The sequence below is a fragment of the Camellia sinensis genome, chromosome 10, assembly GCF_055761805.1.
Source record: "Camellia sinensis isolate YWXY chromosome 10, ASM5576180v1, whole genome shotgun sequence".
NCBI classification, from domain to species: domain Eukaryota; kingdom Viridiplantae; phylum Streptophyta; class Magnoliopsida; order Ericales; family Theaceae; genus Camellia; species Camellia sinensis.
This window is the reverse complement of record NC_138970.1, coordinates 108,091,268-108,111,708: the sequence shown is the minus strand read 5'-3', so window position 1 is coordinate 108,111,708 and position 20,441 is coordinate 108,091,268.

Below are 20,441 nucleotides of genomic sequence, written 5' to 3'. Positions count from 1 at the left end.
AATTTACTGAGAATTTACGTGTAATTTACTTAGTAATTTATTGAAACTTTACCCAGTAATTTATTGAGAATTTACTAGGATTTTACTGAATAATTTACTGAATGTTTATTGAGAATTTACTCAGTGACTTACTGAGAATTTATCGGGAATTTACTGAGTTAATTACTGAGAATTTACAGGGAAATTGCTGGGTTATTTACTGAGAATTTACTTAGTAATTTAGTGAGAATTACTTGCAATTTACTGAGTAATTTACTACGTAGTTTACCGAGAATTTTCTGAGAATTTTTTTGCGAATTTACCAAGCAATTTACTGAATATTTTCTAAGAATTTTGTTAGAATTTTATGAGTAATTTACTAAGTAATCTACTGAGTAATTTTCTGAGAATTCACTGTGAGTTTACTGAGTAATTTACTAAGTAATTTATACAGAATTTACAACGAATTTGCTAAGAATCTACTGAAAATTTATTGAGAATTTATTCTGTAATTTATTTGAATTTACTGGGAATTTGCTGAGTAATTTATTGAGAATTTACTGAGTAATTTACTGAGTAATTTGTTGAGAATTTACTCAGAATTTACTAGGTGATTCATTGAGAATTTACTAGGAATTCAGTGGGCAATTTACTGAGAATTTACTGGAATTTTTTTGGGAATTTTACTGAGTGATGGACTGAGAATTTACAGAGAGTGTATTAGGAATTTACTATGCAATTTAAAAAGAATTTACTGAGAATTTTTTGAGTAATTTGCAAAGAATTTACGGGGAATTTGCTGAGAATATTTCTGGGAATTTACTATGTAATTTACTGAGAATTTTCGGAGAATCTACAGGGAATTTATTGAGTAATTTATAAGGAATTTACTGAGAATTTAGTTAGTAATTTACTGGAAATTTATTGACAGTTTATTGGGAATTTGATGTGTAATTTGCGAAAAATTTATTAAGAATTTACTGAAAATTTTCTGAGTAATTTACTGGGAATTAACTCAGTAATTTACTGAGTGATTTATTTAGAATTTACTGAACAATTTATAGAGAATTTATCAGGAATTTAAAAAGTAATTTGCCCAAAATTTACTGAGCCATTGACTGAGAATTTTCTGAGTAATTTACTGGGAATTTAGTGAGAATTTGCTGGGAATTTACTGTGTAACTTACTGAGAATTGACTGAGTAATTGATTGAGAATTTAATGGGAATTTACTAAGAATTTACTGAGTAATTTATTGAGAATTGATTGGGAATTAATTGAGTAATTGACTGAGAATTTCTAGGGAATTTACTGAGTAATTTACTAAGAATTTATTGAGAATTGACTGCGAATTAACCGAGTAATTTACTGAGAATTTACGTGTAATTTACTTCGTAATTTACTGAAACTTTACCCTGTAATTTATTGAGAATTTACTAGGCTTTTACTGAATAATTTACTGAATGTTTATCGAGAATTTACTGAGAATTTACTCAGTGACTTACTGAGAATTTACCGGGAATTTACTGAGTTAATTACTAAGAATTTACTGGGAAATTCCTGGGTTATTTACTGAGAATTTACTTAGTAATTTAGTGAGAATTACTTGCAATTTACTGAGTAATTTACCACGTAGTTTACTGAGAATTTTCTGTGAATTTACCAAGCAATTTACTGAATATTTTCTAAGAATTTTGTCAGAATTTTCTGAGTAATTTACTAAGTAATCTACTGAGTAATTTTCTGTGAATTCACTGCGAGTTTACTGAGTAATTTACTAAGTAATTTATACAGAATTCACTACGAATTTGCTGAGAATCTACTAGAAATTTATTGAGAATTTATTCTGTAATTTATTTGAATTTACTGGGAATTTGCTAAATAATTTATTGAGAATTTACTGAGTAATTTACTGAGTAATTTATTGAGAATTTATTGTGCAATTTAAAAAGAATTTACTGAGAATATTTCTGGGAATTTACTATGTAATTTTTTGAGAATTTTCTAAGAATCTACAGGGAATTTATTGAGTAATTTATAAGGAATTTACTGAGATTTTAGTTAGTAATTTACTGGAAATTTATTGACAATTTACTAGGAATTTGATGAGTAATTTACGGAGAATTTATTAAGAATTTACTAAAAATTTTCTGAGTAATTTACTGGGAATTTACTCGGTAATTTACTGAGAATTTACTGAGTGATTTATTGAGAATTTACTGAACAATTTACAGAGAATTTATCAGGAATTTATAAAGCAATTTGCCCAGAATTTCTGAGCCATTGACTGAGAATTTTCTGAGTAATTTACTGAAAATTTACTCGGAATTTACTGTGTGACTTACTGAGAATTGACTGAGTAATTGATTGAGAATTTAATGGGAATTTACTAAGAATTTACTGAGTAATTTATTGAGAATTGATTGGGAATTAACTGAATAATTTACTGAGAATTTTTAGGGAATTTACTGAGTAATTTACTAAGAACTTATTGAGAATTGACTGGGAATTAATCGAGTAATTTACTGAGAATTTATATGAAATTTAATTCGTAATTTACTGAAACTTTTCCCAGTAATTTATTGAGAATTTACTAGGATTTTACTGAATAATTTACTGAATGTTTATCGAGAATTTACTAAAAATTTACTCAGTGACTTACTGAGAATTTACTGGGAATTTACTGAGTTAATTACTGAGAATTTACTGGGAAATTGATGGGTTATTTACTTGGAATTTACTTAATAATTTAGTGAGAATTACTTGCAATCTTGAGTAATTTACCACGTAGTTTACCGAGAATTTTCTGAGAATTGTTTGCAAATTTACCGAGCAATTTACTGAATATTTTCTAAGAATTTTGTCAGAATTTTCTGAGTAATTTACTAAGTAATCTACTGAGTAATTTTCTGAGAATTCACTGCGAGTTTACTGAGTAATTTATACAGAATTTACTACGAATTTGCTGAGAATCTACTGGAAATTTATTGAGAATTTATTCTGTAATTTATTTGAATTTACTGGGAATTTGCTGAGTAATTTAATTAGAATTTACTGAGTAATTTTGTAGCAACCCTCACTTAACTCTAGTCATGCTTGCATGTATTTACATGATCTCGTCTTGTTAAGTTGCATTGCAAACCTTGATTTGTTTCGCATAAGTGTTGCTTGCATGTTTTGTTCCTTACTTGGTGTGAGTTTAGCTGAGGTCATCTTAAGCCTAGGTTACACCTTTGAGCTTCTTACACCTAGGACCATCTTGGAACCACCTTGGTTGACCTCCATCCTCACCCTGACATGTTGGCCGAGATGTCATTATCTAGGTCGAGGTGTTCATTACCAAGGTCGGGATGTGTATTATCTAGGCCGAGATGTTATACCAAAGTGATCTTGTCTCTGGAACTGGTACGACCTAAATCGAGGTGTGGCACATCTAGGCCAAGTGTTGTCCTTCCTAGCCGAGATCATTGAGACCTTACTTGCCGAAGCTTTGTCCTAGCCGAGATCATTACCCGCCGAAGTGTCCATGTCACCTTACTTGTTGCTTACACCTTGTCATGCTCTTGTCTTATCAATCTATCACCTTTTTTAGGAGATCCAATCAGCCGTTGCCACGTGTCCCAGCAGAGGGTTAAGTCAGCCGACAGAGTTAGAAACATATCATTTTGTGTCATATCCTTTGCATGGTAGAGAGAGAGAAGCTCTAGGAAGAGGAGAAGGAGTTGGAGTAAAAGAGCTAGATCCCAAGCTTGATCTTTAGAGTTTGAACCGTTTAATTCGTGCTTTGAGGTTAGAATCTTGATTTACTCTTGTTATTCTTTATGTTGATCCGATTGCATTGCATGATCCAGCATGATTCATGAGACATGCATTGATTTAAAGTTGTTTTAGAAAGAGAAAAAAAGATGTTCTTATGTTCATGAGATAAAACCATGTTTTGATCCGAAAGTTTGTAACAAGTCCCATGTTTTTGTGTTTGTTTCCATGAAATCTTCAAGTATGGGTACCCAGGTCCATGTTTTCAAACTCATCTCATGAAAACTCAGATTTCGAATGAAGAAGTTATGATTTTAGCATTTCATGTTCTTCAAGAGGGAAACCCAGATTTTCCCAGACTTCATTCCTTGAATGTGGTCGTCGGGAACACACCTCAGCCAAGAGGTGTGGGACCTCGGCCTAGACCTGGTTAATACCCAGCACGTTTTCTCGAGATGAAAAGACAGTGTTGTAACTCCAAGCATGTTTTGCTTTGTTTTGACTTAATTTTGAAAGAAATGCCGAAATCCTTTCCTGTCATGTAAAGCTTGTTTTAAGAATGCATTTCATATCCATCTTTGAGCATCTCTTCTTGTCTTCTTGAAACGCATCCAATAGGATTTATTATGTGCTTGTAAGCCTTGGATCCTTGCTTGTAATTCCTACACCCGAAAGACTATGTGAGTGGTATTTTTAATAAAGTTATGTTATAGAGTTTTGATAAAGCTTTGCTTTGCTTTGTTTTGGAAAAAGTATTTGTTAAGCATGAATGAATACCCCTATTTTGTGTATCAAGTATTAGCCTTGTTTTAGATGACATTCTTGGAAAGTTCGTACGTGCTAGGGGACTTTAAACCTTTGTAGCACAAGTCCGTACGTGCTAGGGGACTTTAAACCTTTGTAGCACAAGTCCGTACGTGTTAGGAAACTTTAAACCTTTGTAGCACAAGTCCGTACGTGCTAGGAGGCTTTAAACCTTTGTAGCACAAGTCTTTACATGCTAGAGGACTCTAAGCTTTTGTAGCACCTTTGTTTAATGTCATCCCTTGTATTATATTGATGCTAGTAAGCATCCCTTGAAGATTTGAAAGACTTGATAGATGGACTTGGTTCATCCCTTGATTTTGTATGAGTTATGCTATGTACTGTTTAGAAAAGAGATCTTGAATATCATTCATGCAAAACCTTTATTACCGGTATCATTCACTGAGTATCCAAGCTCACCCTCTCTATATATATATGTAGGTGATGAGCAAGAAGGCGGCGGCGCCTAGATGATTATTTGCAACTTGTTTTGGATTCACATTTTTTGTAGCATCTTGAAGATCATGCTTCTTGGCTTGTAGTAACTTCTTTTGTTTATGTCGGCTTGAGAAGCCTTTTGATCAAGATGTATTTTGTACTTTATTTTATTGTATCAAAGTTGTAAGCTATATTAAGATGTATGTCATTTCATTTGATCTATGCACAGCTCTCGTGGACTATTTAGTTTTAAATTTATTGCTTCCGCACATGTAAGCCCCATATGTATACTCTGATTGTGTGTGAATCTTTGCAAGTTGGCATTTGGTAATCTCGGATTACTGGCCATCACGGCACCATTCTACTAGGAGCGGAATGGGGTTGTGACAGATTGGTATCAGAGCACGACTTCCTTATAGTAAGTTATTCACACACTTTGAGTCCTAAAGAGCATAGGATGTCCCTTAGAATGATGTTAGGATTGCATCATATTGCTTGCTACTTGACAAGGTGTGCATCATCTTGGCATAACTATTTGTTACTTGCATACATGTTTATTTACTCATTTTGTTTTAAAGTCATATTTTGCATACTCCTAGCATCATGAGAAGGGGTAGACCTCTCGTTGGCTGAGATCATTCTAAGGACAGATTGGACAAATTGAAAAGGTTGGTCGAAGGCTTGGTCCGTGAGTTGAGAGAACCTAGGCCACAGGACACTGGTACTACTTCTACTCAGGTCGAGCAGACAAATGGCCGACATGCAGCTCCGCCTCCACCTCCTCTAGTGCCGCAAGTGCCTCCACAGCAAGCTTTGTATGGGAACGGCACGATAACCTTGATCAAAGAGTTCAAGAAGATGAACCCGTTGAGATTCCAAGGGGGTATAGAGCCAATGAAAGCCGAAGCGTGGGTCTTGGAAATGGAGAAGTTGTTTGAGATTTTTCCCAATACCGATGCTCAGAAGGTGTCATTGGCAGCATTCACATTGGACGACGATGCTCGAAGATGGTGAATGATGATTTGAGAAGGTAACCCAGGTTTGACTTGGGCCAGATTTTTGGAGTTGTTTTACAACAAGCATTTTCCCCTTAGTGTCCGAGACCGCAAGACCACAGAGTTCCAGACTCTGACACAAGGCAACAAGACAGTGGCGGAATACGGCCGTGCTTTTACCGAGTTCGCAAGATATGCGCCTCACATGGTTGACGACGAATACCGAAAGGCTAGGAAGTTCGAAAGTGGGTTGCGTGGACCGATACAGGACCGAGTGAATATGCTTAACATGCCGACTTACGCCGGAGTGTTAGACAAGGCCATCCTGGTAGAAGCTAACTTGAACCAATATCAGAGTTCCGAAGAGAGCCAGAGGAAGAGGCAGAATTATGATAATCCCCGAGTTCCGTTTAACGCCAAGAAGAAGACGAATGTGGGTAGCTCTAGCAATTCGAATCAAGAAGGTGATACTAAGCCGATGTGCTCAAGTTGTGGGAAGCCACATTTCGGGGTCTGTCGTTGGGCGTCAGGGGCTTGCTTCAAATGTGGCGAGATGGGTCACCGAGTGAAAGACTGTCCGAAGGCAAAGGCTGATGATGGTAAAAAGAATAGGAATACCCCGGGTCCGGCGCAGAAAGGCAACGTCGGGAAAGGGCAGATGAGGCAGGGCAGAGTTTTTGCTCTAGTGCCAAGAGACACCCAGAACGCCGAGACAGTAGTGTCAGGTACCCTCCCAATTTGTTCTCAAGATGCATATATGTTGATTGATTCGGGTTCTACTCATTCATTTGTATCTACTAAGTTTGCCGAAAAGTTGAATAGGAAACTAGAACCCCTTGGTTATGTGTTATCTGTATCTACTCTATCTGGGAGAACTATGATTGTTGCATCCATTTATAGGGCGTGTGATGTTGTGGTTGAGGACGTAGAATTGTTAGTTGATTTGATGTCGTTAAGCCTGACTCACTTTGATGTTATATTGAGGATAGATTGGTTAGTAACGAATCATGCATCCATAAATTGTATTTCCAAAAGTGTCATGTTGAAACCCCCGAACCAAGCCGAAGTTACATTTCAGGGAAAAGGGGTAGTATCTCCACCTTCCTTGATCTCATCCATGAGAGCTTATAAGTTGATCAAAAAGGGGTGTCAAGGTTTTCTGTGTAGTATACTAAGTGGTTCGAATGGAAGCGTTGAGTTAGCCGACATCCCAATTGTTAGAGAGTTCCCCGACGTCTTTCCAAATGATTTGCCTGGTCACTTGGTCGATAGGGAAATAGAATTCACTGTTGACGTTATGTCGGGAACCCAGCCTATCTCCAAAACACCCTATAGAATGGCCCCAGCCGAGCTTAAGGAGTTGAAGGTGCAATTACAAGAGTTGTTAGACAAGGACTTTATTAGGCCGAGTACTTCACCTTGGGGAGCACCAATTCTATTTGTGAAGAAAAAGGATGGTACACTTCGTCTTTGTATCGATTACCGAGAACTGAACAAAGTAACCATTAAGAATAAGTACCCATTGCCGAGGATCGATGATTTACTTGACCAGCTACAAGGAGCACGAGTTTTTCAAAAATTGATCTCAGGTCGGGCTACCATCAGCTCAAGGTTAAAGCAGAGGATGTAGAGAAGACCGCTTTTCGGACAAGGTATGGCCACTACGAATTTTTGGTTATGCCCTTCGGAGTAACTAATGCTCCTGCAGCATTCATGGACTCGATGAACAGAGTCTTTAAGCCTTATCTAGATGAGTTTGTGGTTGTTTTCATCGATGATATATTAATTTATTCCATGAGTGAAGTTGAGCATAAGAAGCATCTGAGACTTGCCTTGCAGATTTTGAGAGACAGGAAGTTGTATGCCAAGCTTAGCAAGTGCGAGTTTTGGCTTTCCAGCATTTCATTTTTGGGACATGTGATTAATGAAGAGGGTATCTCCGTTGATCCAAGTAAGATTGAAGCCGTTGTGAATTGGCCGACACCGACCAATGTGTCCGAGGTTTGTAGTTTTTTGGGTTTGGCCGGTTATTACAGAAAGTTTGTGAAGGACTTTTCAAAGATTGCAATACCTTTAACGCAACTAACTCAGAAAGGAGTGGCGTATGAATGGACCGAGGATAGGGAATCAACCTTCCAGGAACTCAAGACGAGGTTAATGACTGCACCGGTTCTTATACTACCGTCAGGTAACGAGGAGTTTCAGATTTATAGTGATGCATCACATAAGGGTTTGGGTTGTGTATTAATGCAAGGGGGTAAAGTCATAGCATATGCATCTCATCAATTGAAACCCCATGAGAAGAACTATCCCATCCATGATCTAGAATTAGCAGTCGTAGTATTTGCTTTGAAGATTTGGCACCATTACTTGTATGGAGCTTCTTGTTAAGTTTTCACAGATCACAAGAGTTTGAAGTATTTGTTCACTCAGAAAGAACTGAATATGAGACAGAGAAGATGGCTTGAGTTATTAAAGGATTACGACATGCAGATTCAGTATCATCCAGGTAAGGCAAACTCGGAAGCCGACGCTTTAAGCAGGAACTGAGTTGGGAGTTTGGCATGTTTAGCAATGATCTCAATGGACCCGACTATTATTGACGAAGTGAAGACTAGGCAGATGGAAGACAGATTCTTCAGGAAGGTGATTGATGAAATTGTCACTAAGCCGAGGTTAGGGTATACCGTTGAAAATCAGGAACTCAAGTTTGAAGGAAGATTGTGCGTAGCCGACGTCCCAGAGTTAAAAAGGAAGATTTTGCAGGAAGCCCATGGTTCCAGATTTGCAGTACATCCAGGGAACACCAAGATGTATCAAGATGTGAAGCAGACTTTTTGGTGGCCAAATATGAAGAGAGAAATAACTGAGTTTGTATCTCAGTGCCTATATTGTTAACAAGTGAAAGCAGAGCACCAGAGACCAGCAGGACTTCTTCAACCTTTGTCGATTCCCAAGTGGAAATGGGAGCGCATCTCCATGGATTTTGTGGTTAGTTTGCCGAGGACACAGAAGGGTATGGATTCAGTTTGGGTCGTAGTCGATTTAACTAAGTCAGCACTCTTCTTGCCTGTTAAGACTACCTTTAATGCCGATCAACTCGCTTTGTTGTATATGAATGAGATCGTTAGACTTCATGGAGTGCCGATGTCCATTGTGTCAGGCCGAGATCCGAAGTTTGTTTCTAGATTTGGGCAGAGTCTACAAGGAGCTTTGGGAACCAAGTTAAGGTTTAGCACAACTTTTTATCCCCAGACCGATGGGCAAACAGAGAGGACAATTCAGACACTTGAAGATATGCTTAGACTATGTGTATTGGACTTCAAGGGAAGTTGGGAGGTGCATTTGCTGCTAGTGGAGTTCGCTTACAACAACAGTTATCAAGCCAGCATTGGCATGGCACCGTATGAAGCTTTGTATGGAAGAAAGTGCAGATCGCCGATATGTTGGACTGAAGTAGGAGATTAAGCTTTGATTGGTCCCGAGCTAATTCAAGTTACAACCGAGAAGATTAAGCTCATTCGACAAAGGATCAAAACTGCTCAGAGTCGACAGAAGAGTTACACCGACCAGAGGAGAAGAGAGTTAGAATTTGAAGTTGGGGATCATGTATTTCTGAAGGTTTCACCGATGAAAGGAGTTTCAAGATTTGGGAAGAAAGGTAAGTTAACACCCGTTACATCGGGCTGTTTGAAATTCTTGAAAGAGTTAACCCAGTTGCCTACAGACTTGCTTTGCCACCAGAATTAAGCCAAGTCCACAATGTGTTTCATGTTTCCATGTTAAGGAAGTATATTTGGGATCCATTGCATGTAATTGATCACTCTGGGATCGTGGTTAATGAAGATTTAGGCTACGAGGAGAAGCCGATGAGAATTATCGATAGACAAGTGAAACAGTTGAGAAACAAGTCGATACCAATGGTGAAGGTTGAATGGAAAGAGCATTATGGCAAGGATGCTACATGGGAAATGGAAGAAGAAATGAAAATCCGTCATCCGGAGTTGTTTGTAGGGCAAGGTAACTCAAGTTTGGGGACCAAACTTCTTTAAGGGGGGAAGGATGTACCCTCACTTTACTCTAGTCATGCTTGCATGTATTTACATGATCTCGTCTTGTTAAGTTGCATTGCAAACCTTGATTTGTTTCGCATAAGTGTTGTTTGCATGTTTTGTTCCTTACTTGGTGTGAGTTTAGCCGAGGTCATCTTAAGCCTAGGTTACACCTTTGAACTTCTTACACCTAGGACCATCTTAGAACCACCTTGGTTGACCTCCACCCTCACCCTGACATGTTGGCCGAGATGTCATTATCTAGGCTGAGGTGTTCATCACCAAGGCCAGGATGTGTATTATCTAGGCCGAGATGTTATACCAAAGTGATCTTGTCTCTGGAACTGGTACCTAGACCGAGATGTGGCACATCTAGGCCAAGGTGTGGCACAGCTAGGCCAAGTGTTGTCCTTCCTAGCCGAGATCATTGAGACCTTACTTGCCGAAGCTTTGTCCTAGCCGAGATCATTACCCGCCGAAGTGCCCATGTCACCTTACTTGTTGCTTACACCTTGTCATGCTCTTGTCTTATCAATCTATCACCTTTTTGAGGAGATCCAATCAGCCGTTGCCACGTGTCCCAGCAGAGGGTTAAGTCAGCCGGCAGAGTTAGAAACATATCATTTTGTGTCATATCCTTTGCATGGTAGAGAGAGAGAAGCTCTAGGAAGAGGAGAGAAAGTTGGAGTAAGAGAGCTAGATCCCAAGCTTGATCTTTAGAGTTTGAACCGTTTGATTCGTGCTTTGAGGTTAGAATCTTGATTTACTCTTGTTATTCTTTATGTTGATCCGATTGCATTGCATGATCAGCATGATTCATGAGCCATGCATTGATTTAAAGTTGTTTTAGAAAGAGAAAAAAAGATGTTCTTATGTTCTTGAGATAAAACCATGTTTTGATCTGAAAGTTTGTAACAAGTCCCATGTTTTTGTGTTTGTTTCCATGAAATCTTCAAGTATGGGTACCCAGGTCCATGTTTTCAAACTCATCTCACGAAAACTCAGATTTCGAGTGAAGAAGTTATGATTTTAGCATTTCATGTTCTTGTTCTTCATGTTCTTCAAGAGGGAAACCTAGATTTTCCCAGACTTCATTCCTTGAATGTGGTCGTCGGGAACACACCTCGGCCAAGAGATGTGGGATCTCGACCTAGACCTGGTTAGTACCCAGCACGTTTTCCCGAGATGAAAAGGCAGTGTTTTAACTCCCAGCATGTTTTGCTTTGTTTTGACTTGATTTTGAAAGAAATGTCGAGATCCTTTCCTGTCATGTAAAGCTTGTTTTAAGAATGCATTTCATATCTATCTTTGAGCATCTCTTCTTGTCTTCTTGAAACACATCTACTAGGATTTATTATGTGCTTGTAGGCCTTGGATCCTTGCTTGTAATTCCTACACCCGAAGGACTATGTGAGTGGTATTTTTAATAAAGTTATGTTATAAAGTTTTGATAAAGCTTTGCTTTGCTTTGTTTTGGAAAAAGTATTTGTTAAGCATGAATGAATACCCATATTTTGTGTATCAAGTATTAGCCTTGTTTTGGATGACATTCTTGGAAAGTCCATACGTGCTAGGGGACTTTAAACCTTTGTAGCACAAGTCCGTACGTGCTAGGGGACTTTAAACCTTTGTAGCACAAGTCCTTACGTGCTAGAGGACTCTAAGCTTTTGTAGCACCTTTGTTTAATGTCATCCCTTGTATTATATTGATGCTACTAAGCATCCCTTGAAAATTTGAAAGACTTGATAGATGGACTTGGTTCGTCCCTTGATTTTGTATGAGTTATGCTATGTACTGTTTAGAAAAGAGATCTTGAATATCATTCATGCAAAACCTTTATTACTGGTATTATTCACTGAGTATCCAAGCTCACCCTCTCTATATATATATGTAGGTGATGAGCAAGAAGGCGACGACGCCTAGATGATTATTTGCAACTTGTTGTGGATTCACATTTTTTGTAGCATCTTGAAGATCATGCTTCTTGGCTTGTAGTTACTTCTTTTGTTTATGTCGGCTTGAGAAGCCTTTTGATCAAGATGTATTTTGTACTTTATTTTATTGTATCAAAGTTGTAAGCTATATTAAGATGTATGTCATTTCATTTGATTTATGCACAGCTCTCGTGGACTATTTAGTTTTAAATTTATTGCTTCTGCTCATGTAAGCCCCATACGTATACTCTGATTGTGTGTGAATCTTTGCAAGTTGGCCTTTGGTAATCTCAGATTACGGGCCATCACGGCACCATTCTACTAGGGGCGGAACGGGGTTGTGACAAATTTACTATGTAATTTACTAAGTAATTTATTGAGAATTTACTCAAAATTTACTGAGAATTTACTAGGTGATTCATTGAGAATTTGCTTAGAATTTACTAGGAATTCAATGGGCAATTTACTGACAATTTAATGTGAATTTTTTGGGAATTTTACTGAGTGATGGACTGAGAATTTACTGAGAGTGTATTGGAATTTACTGTGCAATTTAAAAAGAATTTACTGAGAATTTTTTGAGTAATTTACAAAGAATTTACGTGAATTTGCTGAGAATATTTCTGGGAATTTACTATGTAATTTACTGAGAATTTATTAAGTATTTACAAAGAATTTACATGAATTTGCTGGAAATTTATTGACAGTTTACTGGGAATTTGATGAATAATTTACGGAGAATTTATTAAGTATTTACTGAAAATTTTCTGAGTAATTTACTGAGAATTTACTCAGTAATTTACTGATAATTTACTGTGTGATTTATTGAGAATTTACTGGGAATTTATTGAGAACTTTCAGGAATTTAAAAAGTAATTTGCCCAGAATTTACTGAGCCATTGACTGAGAATTTTCTGAGTAATTTACTGGAAATTTAGTGAGAATTTACTCGGAATTTACTGTGTAACTTACTGAGAATTGACTGAGTAATTGATTGAGAATTTAATGGGAATTTTCTAAGAATTTACTGAGTAATTTATTGAGAATTGATTGGGAATTAACTGAGTAATTTATTGAGACTTTCTAGGGAATTTACTGAGTAATTTACTAAGAATTTATTGAGAATTGACTGCGAATTAACCGAGTAATTTACTGAGAATTTACGTGAAATTTACTTCATAATTTACTGAAACTTTTCCCAGTAATTTATTGAGAATTTACTAGGATTTTACTGAATAATTTATTGAATGTTTATCGAGAATTTACTGAGAATTTACTCAGTGACTTACTGAGAATTTACCGAGAATTTACTAAGTTAATTACTGAGAATTTACTGGGAAATTGCTGGGTTATTTACTGAGAATTTACTTAGTAATTTAGTGAGAATTACTTTCAATTTATTGAGTAATTTACCATGTAGTTTACCGAGAATTTTCTGAGTAATTTTTTGAGAATTTTTTGCGAATTTACCGAGCAATTTACTGAATATTTTCTAAGAATTTTGTCAGAATTTTCTGAGTAATTTACTAAGTAATCTACTGAGTAATTTTTTGAGAATTCACTACGTGTTTACTAAGTAATTTATATAGAATTTACTACAAATTTGCTGAGAATCTACTGAAAATTTATTGACAATTTATTCTGTAATTTATTTTAATTTTCTGTGAATTTGCTGAGTAATTTATTGAGAATTTACACAGAATTTACTGAGAATTTACTAAGTGATTCATTGAGAATTTGCTAGGAATTCAGTGGGCAATTTACTGAGAATTTACTGAGAGTGTATTAGGAATTTACTGTGCAATTTAAAAAGAATTTATTGAGAATTTTTTGAGTAATTTACAAAGAATTTACGGGGAATTTGCTGGGAATATTTCTGGGAATTTACTATGTAATTTTCTGAGAATCTACAGGGAATTTATTGAGTAATTTATAAGGAATTTACTGAGAATTTAGTTAGTAATTTAGTGGAAATTTATTGACAGTTTATTGGGAATTTGATGAGTAATTTACGGAGAACTTATTAAGAATTTACTGAAAATTTTATGAGTAATTTACTGGAAATTTATTGAGTGATTTATTGAGAATTTACTGAATAATTTATAGAGAACTGATCAACAATTTAAAAAGTAATTTGCCCAGAATTTACTGCGCCATTGACTGAGAATTTTCTATGTAATTTACTAGAATTTAGTGAGAATTTACTGGGAATTTACTGTGTAACTTACGGAGAATTGGCTGAGTAATTGATTGAGAATTAACTGAGTAATTTATTGAGAATTGATTGGGAATTTCTAGGGAATTTATTGAGTAATTTACTAAGAATTTATTAAGAATTGACTGCGAATTAACCGAGTAATTTACTGGGAATTTACTGAGTAATTTACTGAGAATTTACGTGAAATTTACTTCGTAATTTACTGAAACTTTACCCAGTAATTTATTGAGAATTTACTAGGATTTTACTGAATAATTTACTGAATGTTTATCGAGAATTTATTGAGAATTTACTCAGTGACTTACTGAGAATTTACCGGGAATTTACTGAGTTAATTACTAAGAATTTACTAGGAAATTGCTGGGTTATTTACTATAAATTTATTTAGTAATTTAGTGAGAATTTATTTGCAATTTACTGAGTAATTTACCAAGTAGTTTACTGAGAATTTTCTGAGAATTTTTTGCGAATTTACTAAATATTTTCTGAGAATTTATTCAGAATTTTCTGTGTAATTTACTAAGTAATCTACTAAGTAATTTTCTGAGAATTCACTGGGAATTTACTGAGTAATTTACTAAGTAATTTATAGAGAATTTACTACGAATTTACTGAGTAATTTACTGAGAATCTATCGAAAATTTATTGAGAATTTATTCTGTAATTTATTTGAATTTACTGAGAATTTACTGAGTAATTCATTGAGAATTTACTGCGTAATTTACTATGTAATTTACTGAGTAATTTATTAAGAATTTACTAGGTGATTCATTGAGAATTTGTTGAGAATTTACTAGGAATTCAGTGGGCAATTCACTGAGAATTTTTTGGGAATTTTTTGGGAAATTTACTGAGTGATGGACTGAGAATTTACTGAAAGTGCATTAGGAATTTACTGTGCAATTTAAAAAGAATTTACTGAGAATTTTTTGAGTAATTTACAAAGAATTTAAGAGGAATTTGCTGAGAATATTTCTAGGAATTTACTATGTAATTTACTGAGAATTTTCTGAGAATCTACAGGGAATTTATTGAGTAATTTATAAGGAATTTACTGAGAATTTAGTTAGTAATTTACTGAAAATTTATTGACAGTTTACTGGGAATTTGATGAGTAATTTACGGAAAACTTATTAAGAATTTACTGAAAATTTTCTAAGTAATTTTCTGGGAATTTACTCAGTAATTTACTGAGAATTTACTGAGTGATTTATTGAGAATTTACTAAACAATTTACAAAGAATTTATCAGGAATTTAAAAAGTAATTTGCCCATAATTTACTGCACCATTGACTGAAAATTTTCTGAGTAATTTACTGGGAATTTAGTGAGAATTTACTGTGTAACTTACTGAGAATTGACTGAGTAATTGATTGAGAATTTAATGGGAATTTGCTAAGAATTTACTGAGTAATTGACTGAGAATTTCTAGGGAATTTACTGAGTAATTTACTAAGAATATATTGAGAATTGACTGGGAATTTACTGAGTAATTACTGAGAATTTATGTGTAATTTACTTCGTAATTTACTGAAACTTTACCCAATAATTTATTGAGAATTTACTAGGATTTTACTGAATAATTTACTGAATGTTTATCGAGAATTTACTGAGAATTTACTCAGTGACTTACTGAGAATTTACCGAGAATTTACTGAGTTAATTTCTGAGAATTTACTAGGAAATTGCTGGGTTATTTACTGAGTAATTTACCATGTAGTTTACCAAGAATTTTCTGAGTAATTTTTTGCGAATTTACCGAGCAATTTACTGAATATTTTCTAAGAATTTTGTCAAAATTTACTGAGTAATTTACTAAGTAATCTACTAAGTAATTTACTAAGTAATTTATACAGAATTTACTACGAATTTGTTGAGAATTTACTGGAAATTTATTGAGAATTTATTCTGTAATTTATTTGAATTTACTGGGAATTTGCTGAGTAATTTATTGAGAATTTACACAGAATTTACTAGGTGATTCATTGAGAATTTGCTGAAAATTTACTGGGAATTTTTTGGGAAATTTATTGAGTGATGGACTTAGAATTTACTGAGAGTGTATTAGGAATTTACTGTGCAATTTAAAAAGTATTTACTGAGAATTTTTTGAGTAATTTACAAAGAATTTACGGGAATTTGCTGAGAATATTTCTGGGAATTTACTATGTAATTTACTGAGAATCTACATGGAATTTATTGAGTAATTTATAAGGAATTTACTGCGAATTTAGTTAGTAATTTACTGGAAATTTATTGACAGTTTACTGGAAATTTGATGAGTAATTTACGGAGAACTTATTAAGAATTTACTGAAAATTTTATGAGTAATTTACTGGAAATTTATTGAGTGATTTATTGAGAATTTACTGAATAATTTATAGAGAATTTATCAACAATTTAAAAAGTAATTTGCCCAGAATTTACTACGCCATTGACTGAGAATTTTTTGAGTAATTTACTAGGAATTTAGTAAGAATTTACTGAGAATTTACTGTGTAACGTACTGAGAATTGACTGAGTAATTGATTGAGAATTTACTAAGAATTTACTGAGTAATTTACTGAGTAATTGACTGAGAATTTCTAGGGAATTTACTGAGTAATTTACTAAGAATTTATTAAGAATTGATTGGGAATTAACCGAGTAAATTACTGGAAATTTACTGAGTAATTTACTGAGCATTTACGTGAAATTTACTTCGTAATTTACTGAAACTTTACCTACTAATTTATTGAGAATTTACTTGGATTTTACTGAATAATTTACTGAATGTTTATGGAGAATTTACTTAGTGACTTACGGAAAATTTACCGGGAATTTACTAAGTTAATTACTGAAAATTTACTAGGAAATTGCTGGGTTATTTACTGAGAATTTACTTAGTAATTTAGTAAGAATTACTTGCAATTTAGTGAGTAATTTACCAAGTAGTTTACCGACAATTTTTTGAGTAATTTTCTGAGAAGTTTTTGCGAATTTACCGAGCAATTTACTAAATATTTTCTAAGAATTTTGTCAGAATTTTCTGAGTAATTTACTAAGTAATCTATTGAGTAATTTTCTGAGAATTCACTGCGAGTTTGCTGAGTAATTTACTAAGCAATTTATACAGAATTTACTACAAATTTAATGAGAATCTACTGAAAATTTATTGAGAATTTATTCTATTTGAATTTACTTCGAATTTGCTGAGTAATTTATTGAGAATTTACTAAGAATTTACTGGGTGATTCATTGGGAATTTACTGAGAATTTACAAGAAATTTCTGGGCAATTTACTGCGAATTTTTTGAGAATTTTTTGGGAATTTTTTGGGAAATTTACTGAGTAATAGACAGAGAATTTACTGAGAATGTATTGGGAATTTACTGTGCAATTTAAAAAGAATTTACTGAGAATTTTCTGAGTAATTTACAAAGAATTTACTGGGAATTTGTTGAGAATATTTCTGGGAATTTACTATGTAATTTACTTAGAATTTTCTAAGAATCTACAGGGAATTTATTGAGTAATTTATAAGGACTTTACTTGGAATTTAGTGAGCAATTTACTGAAAATTTATTGATAATTTACTGAGAATTTGATGAGTAATTTACTGAGAATTTATTAAGAATTTGCTGAAAAATTTCTGAGCAATTTACTGGGAATTTACTCAGTAATTTACTGAGTGATTTATTGAGAATTTACTGAACAATTTACAGACGATTTATTGGGAATTTAAAAATAATTTGCTTAGAATTTATTATGCAATTGCCCAAGAATTTTCTGAGTAATTTACTGGGAATTTAATCAGAATTTAGAGGGAATTTACTGAGAATTTACTGTGTACCTTACTGAGAATTTACTGAGTAATTGATTGAGAATTTAATGGCAATTTACTGTGAATTTATTGAGTAATTTACTGAGAATTTATTGATAATTGATTGGGAATTAACTGAGTAATTTACTAAGTAATTGACTGAGAATTTCTAGGAATTTACTGAGTAATTTACAAAGAATTTATTGAGTAATTTATAAGAAATTTACTGAGAATTTAGTTAGTAATTTACTGGTAATTTATTGACAGTTTACTCGGAATCTTGATGAGTAATTTACGGAGAATTTATTAAGAATTTACTGAAAATTTTCTGAGTAATTTACTGGGAATTTACTCAGTAATTTACTGAGAATTTGCTGAGTGATTTATTGAGAATTTACGGAACAATTTACAGAGAATTTATCAGGAATTTAAAAAGTAATTTGCCCAGAATTTACTGAGAATTTTTTGAATAATTTATTGGGAATTTACTGCGAATTTACTGTGTAACTTACTAAGAATTGACTGATTAATTGATTGAGAATTTAATGGGAATTTACTAAGAATTTACTGAGTAATTTATTGAGAATTGATTGGGAATTAACTGAGTAATTGACTGAGAATTTCTAGGAAATTTACTGAGTAATTTACTAAGAATTTATTGAGAATTGACTGGGAATTAACCGAGTAATTTATTGAGAATTTACTGAGTATTTTACTGAGAATTTACGTGTAATTTACTTCGTAATTTACTGAAACTTTGCCCAGTAATTTACTAAAAATTTACTAGGATTTTGCTGAATAATTTACTAAATATTTATCGAGAATTTACTGAGAATTTACTCAGTGACTTACTGAGAATTTACCAAGAATTTACTGAGTTAATTACTGAGAATTTACTACGAAATTGCTAGGTTATTTACTGAGAATTTACTTAGTAATTTATTGAGAATTACTTGCAATTACTGATTAATTTACCAAGTAGTTTACCGAGAATTTTCTGAGTAATTTTCTGAGAATTTGTTGTGAATTTACCGAGCAATTTACTGAATATTTTCTAAGAATTTTGTCAGAATTTTCTGAGTAATTTACTAAGTAATCCACTGAGTAATTTTTTGAGAATTCACTGCGTGTTTACTGAGTAATTTGCTAATTAATTTATACATAATTTACAACAAATTTGCTAAGAATCTAATGGAAATTTATTGAGAATTTATTCTGTAATTTATTTGAATTTACTGGGAATTTACTGAGTAATTTATTGAGAATTTACTGGGAATTTATTGGGAAATTTACTGAGTAATGGCCTGAGAAGTTACTGAGAATGTATTGGGAATTTACTGTGCAATTTAAAAAGAATTTAATGAGAATTTTCTGAGTAATTTACAAAAAATTTACTGGGAATTTGCTGAGAATATTTTTGGGAATTCACTATGTAATTTACTGAGAATTTTCTAAGAATCTACAAGGAATTTATTGAGTAATTTATAAGGACTTTACTTGGAATTTAGTGAGTAATTTATTGAAAATTTATTGACAATTTACTGGGAATTGGATGAGTAATTTATTGAGAATTTATTAAAAATTTACTGCGAATTTACTCAGTAATTTACTGAGAATTTGCTCAGTGATTTATTGAGAATTTACTGAAAAATTTACTGTGTAATTTATTGAGAATTTACTCAGAATTTACTAGGTGATTCATTGAGAATTTACTGAGAATTTACTAGGAATTCAATGGGCAATTTACTGAGAATTTACTTGGAATTTTTTGGGAAATTTACTAAGTGATGGACTGAGAATTTGCTGAGAGTGTATTAGGAATTTACTGTGCAATTTAAAAAGAATTTACTGAGAATTTTTAGAGTAATTTACAAAGAATTTACGAGGAATTTGCTGAGAATTTTCTGAGAATCTACAGAGAATTTATTGAGTAATTTATAAGGAATTTACTGAGAATTTAGTTAGTAATTTTCTGGAAATTTATTGACAATTTTCTGGGAATTTGATGAGTAATTTACGGAGAATTTATTAAGAATTTATTGAAAATTTTCTGAGTAATTTACTAGGAATTTACTCAGTAATTTACAAAGAATTTACTGAGTGATTTATTGAGAATTTACTGAACAATGTACTGAGTAATTTACTGAGTAATTTATTGAGAATTTACTTAGAATTTACTGAGAATTTACAAGGTGATTCATTGAGAATCTGCTGAGAATTTACTAGGAATTCAGTGGGCAATTTACTGAGAATTTACTTGAAATTTTTTGGGAAATTTACTGAGTGATAGACTGAGAATTTACTGAGAATGTATTAGGAATTTACTATGCAATTTGAAAAGAATTTACTGAGAATTTTTTGAGTAATTTACAAAGAATTTACGAGGAATTTGCTGAGAATTTGCTAAGAATCTATAGGGAATTTATTGAGTAATTTATAAGGAATTTACTGAGAATTTAGTTA